The sequence below is a fragment of the Capsicum annuum genome, chromosome 9 (assembly GCF_002878395.1).
Source record: "Capsicum annuum cultivar UCD-10X-F1 chromosome 9, UCD10Xv1.1, whole genome shotgun sequence".
Classification (NCBI taxonomy): Eukaryota; Viridiplantae; Streptophyta; class Magnoliopsida; order Solanales; family Solanaceae; genus Capsicum; species Capsicum annuum.
The window spans coordinates 24,115,809-24,120,814 of record NC_061119.1 but is presented as its reverse complement, the minus strand read 5'-3'; positions in this window follow the sequence as shown (position 1 = coordinate 24,120,814).

The window sequence follows — 5,006 nt, the reverse complement described above, 5'->3', positions numbered from 1 at the left end:
AAATATTCTTAGACTAAAAAAGGGGAAAATAAAAATATTCTACCATTAATGAAAATGACAAAATAGAAGGAAGGTAAATCTCAACACTCCCTCTCAAACTCAAGTTGGCGTGTTTGAACACTTAATTATAAAAAATGTATTTTTCCTTAATTTTGTTGCAACAATCTAATAAAGTTGGTCTTCCTCATCTTCATGTTCTTCTTTCACAAGTAGTGCTTTTGAATTATCTTGAGTGTCTTTGAATTTGCATACTTTTGTGACATGGCCTTTTTGTTTGCAACTTCCACATAATGCATCAGATCTCCGCTAGCAAAATTTTTCTGAGTGTATTTTCTTTTTGCAATATTTGTAAGGTGGATAATCAACTTTTCTTTTTTGATGGTTCACATAAAAAATACTTTTAACAACTTTGTTTTCCTTGTAAGATCTTCTTTTCTCTTGTGCTTGAAGAGCGCTTATCAATTCAGCAAGAGAGATCTTTAGACTCTTCCAAATCGAAGAGTTTGGACTCAAATCTCTCAGGAATAGTCACCAGAATTTTTTCAATAATTCTATTGTCTTTAAAATCTTCGTCAAGCAACCTGATCCTATTGACAATTAAAGAAATTCTGTTAGAATACTTAGTAATTGTCTCACCTTCTTGCATCCTAAGAGATTCAAATTCTCTTTTCAAATTCAGAATTTGATTTTGTCTTCCCCGTTCACTTCCTTGATACTCCTTTTCAAGTTTTTCCCAAGCTTCTTTCGTTGTTTCACATACAATGATTTTAGAAAAGATTGAATCAGCAACTGAATTTTGAATTACAATTTTGCTTTATATCTTTTCGATTTTTCTTCCGAGTGAAGTTTGATTTCGGCAACAGAAGGATTTGCAGGGAGTGGTTGTATGAGTTTTTCTTCCTTTACAACTTCCCACAAATCATAAGCTTCAAGATAAGATTTCATCTTAACTACCCAAATTTGATAATTTTCACCAGTGAAGGTTTGTGGGGCATTGAAAGAAATAGTATTGCTTGTCATGGTTTGAAAAATAAGATTTAAAATAATATGGGTTAAAAAAGATTAAAAATAGCCCTACGTTAAAAATAAAAGTGAGGGTTAAAAATAATCTTACGTTAAAAATAAAAGTAAGATTAAAAGTAGGTTGAAAATAGGTATGGATTAAAAAATGGTTGACAATTTTGCTTCAATAAATTCACAAATCCACGAGGATCGATGAAGGCTCTGATACCACTGTTATGAAATGAAGAAGACAAGAAAGAAAATTGAACAGAAACTGAATGAAAACTCTTGATTGATTCATTTTCTTGATTCAAATAGAAGAGTATATCTCTATTAATAAGAAACTAAATAAAATAAATAAGGAAATATGATATTTTCCTTATAGCTATAAGACTAAATATTCTTTAATTAATAAACCCTAGACTTAAAATGAAAAAAATAATGTAAAATATTCTTAGACTAAAAAAGCAAAAATAAAAATATTCTACCATTAATGAAAATGACAAAATAGAAGGAATGTAAATCTCAACAATTATTACTTCATCCGTTTAAAAAAGAATAATCTATTTTGATTTAACACAAAGTTTACAAAAATAAAGAAACTTTTGAATCTTGTGGCCTTAAGTTAAAGTTGTGTCAAATGTACTAAAATGTCATTTAATCTTGTGGTCCTAAATATGTCATATGGAAAATTGAAATTAAAGTATTCCAAAAAAAGAAAGAAATCATTCTTTTTTAAACAGATTAAAAAGAAAAGTAGGTCATTTTTTTTTTTTAAACGGAGGGAGTATAAGGCAATAGAGAGTTGTTTTATGTATTAGAAAAAATTGTAGGTAATAATAATTTTTGTATTCTCCGAGATTAATAAAAAGCTTGGGACTTATTTATGTAAATTATTGAGTTTTTATTGTTTCTATGTTACCTTAAATTAGACTAATTACGTCGCCTCTTGTGTGATTGAACGGTTGAAGTTGGGTTGTGTGTGCGTGATTGCCAAGCGTTGGTGTCATAAAGAATAATGGTGTCATGAAAAATAATCACCACCATCTCAAATGGGTTGATTTGATTCCAATATGTATTTAAAAATTAACTAACTTAACTAATTTGATTTTTTGAAAAGAAAATCAATTCAAACTAAACCATGAATGTCCCTAAATTCATAAATGAGCAAATAAGTTTATTGTTTGTTTGAGAATTGTTATCACCCACAAGAAATTACATAGTGGAAAATGGATGTCATGATTTCTCGATATTGTGCTATCATTTTCAAATCGTTGATTAGTTTATCTTCTTCTTCTTTTTTTTTTTGGTGGACTTGCATGGAAGTTGAAATCAGCAAGATTAAACAAAACCTTCTAGTTTCTATAATAATAATTGCTTTATTGGAAGATGAAATCAGCAAGAAAAAAACAGTTATATATAATTTTTTAGTTTCAATTATAATTGTTTTATTTATATTGTTTCTTCTAGACATGGACAACTCTCAAAAAATAATTTTTCCAATTCACTTGGAAAAGACTATACAAATTAACATGGGTTGTGGTGTGATGATGGAGCTACTTCATCCTTGATCAGAGATCTGGAGTTCGAGTCTTGGGTATGGAGAAAATTCTGTTGGAAGTGTTACCCTCAGAATAGGCCCTATAATACGCGATTCAAATTAATCGGGACTTCAACACGAGTAACGAACATCCCATGAAAAAAAAGAAAAGACTATAGGATATACTTAAGAGACAGGAGTCCAGGATGTGGGGAATCGATTTTTTCTTCAGAATTTTCTTACATGAGCTATTTCATTTTTTTTAACAAAATAAAAATTATTAAGATTTTTTCAGTTCAGTATTTTGTTCAATATTACTTCCCCGTTCACTTTTACTTATCATGTTTTATTTTATAAAAGTCAATTTAACTAGACTTTAAAGTTAAACTGTAATGGATTAATTTAATATTTTAAATTAAAATTTAGATGTTCTAAAACAATACAAAAAATGTTATATGTTGCAATTCTTCTCATATTAATATGAATATATGATGAGAAAATATATGGTAGGTCAAAGTTCGAACAGTTTAATTCTCTTGAAGCGAAGGCCACAAAAAGTGATAAGTAATAAGAGTACTATCGAAATGAAAAAATAAAAGCGGAATTGGGCACTCCATTATTAGGAAAAGGAATTAAAAACTTCCATTTGATACAAAAATTAACGATGGTTTAAACACTTTCTTTTTTTCCATTGAAAATCAAATAGATCCCAGATAGAATTAACTAAAGTTTTCTTATTGAATAGGAGTCTTGATGTTATTGACAAAAGTTATTTTCATGTGATGAAGAAGTAACGTATTTAAGCCATCAAAATAATCTGTCGCAGAGAGATGGATGAAGTTGTTTACACTAGGTGGTCTGATTCTTTCCTAAATCCCCACGAACCAATTGAACAGCAAAAAATAAACAGCAAAAGGAAATGGCGTATTCAAGCCATCAAAACAACCTATTGCAGAAAGACAGATAAGATTGCTTAGATTAGGTGGTCTACTTCATTCCCGAATCCCTCACGAACCAATTGAACAACAAAAATAAAAAGCAAACGCCGTCAAGACAACCAATTGCAGAAAGATAGATAAGATTGCTTAGACTAAATGGTCTGGTTCTTTCCCGAATACCCCACGAACCAATTGAACAACAAAAAATAAAAGCAAAACGAAACTAGATGGCCTGGTTCTTTCCCGAATCCCCACGAACCAATTGAACAACAAATAATAAAAAGCAAAACGAAATGGCGGCGCCCGGACTTGAATTGGAGACCTTCAGTGTGTGAGACTGATGTGATAACCAACTACACCACGTCACCACTGTTTTTCTCTGTCCATAAATTTCTTTAACTTAATAAATTGTTCCCCTATACTTGTAAACAACTTTGATTATTATTTATTTATGACATCATGTCTTGCCACAACTATGAGAATATTATAGAATGATCTAAATAGGATACGGGCGAAGCTACAGCCATCGATGGATGATCACATGAACATCTTCATCAAAAAAAAAAAATCCGAGCATATAGGTTCCATATAGATATTTTTTAATATATACCTATTGTTAAACACTCTTGACAAGTTAAAAGTGTTTAGCCTAGCGGCCAAGGATATGCAAATCCACCTTAACCAAAATCCTAGCTCTGCCACTGAAATAGGATCACACCTTGTTTAAATTACAGTGAATTAGGCTGCATGATCTTCACTTGTGACATCTCTAACTATTAATAAATCTCATCTGTTTCAAAGCACTATTAGGCTTGCCTCCTCGTTCCCTTTTACCTTTGCCACAATGCTCAAGTTATAAGAACTGAACAAAAACACTGGAACCTAGAATAGGGATCAAGAAAGGGGATAAACTGAAGAATTCACCTGACAATTTTTAGTAATCTTATTGTTTTCTTACCTTTCGATCAATGAGAAAAAGGCCTTTTGGACCTTAATTATCGGGAAAATTTCAGAAATAACAACTATAAAGTCTTAATTGTAACTTTTATAGCAACAGTTTTATAATTACGAAAAATAGCAAATTGTATTTTGTATTTAAGTAAACTGTTGCTATACAAATACATATACAATAAGATTTACTGTCCTTATTTTACTCAAATTAGTTGAGCTAAATAAGAAATAATTATTATATCTAATTAAATTCTCATAAATTACTCTTATTTAAATTAGTAGATTCCTTTTCCAAATCAAACTCAATTATGAAAGATTATTATTCTCATGATCTTCAAAATTTTAAAATATCATTCTCTTATATCTCTAACTATTTTTCTTATTAGATTTTTCATTTTTTTATCTTTTTTTAAATTTTAATTTCTTTTCCTTTTTCATTTTTTTTCCACTTTATTTTTTCTCTTCTACTTCTCTTTTTTTTTTTTGTTCTTTTTCGTTTATTTATTTATTATTTTCTTTCTTCGTTTTCTTTTTTTTTCTTTTCTCATATTTTTTTTCGTTTTCTTCTTCTTCTT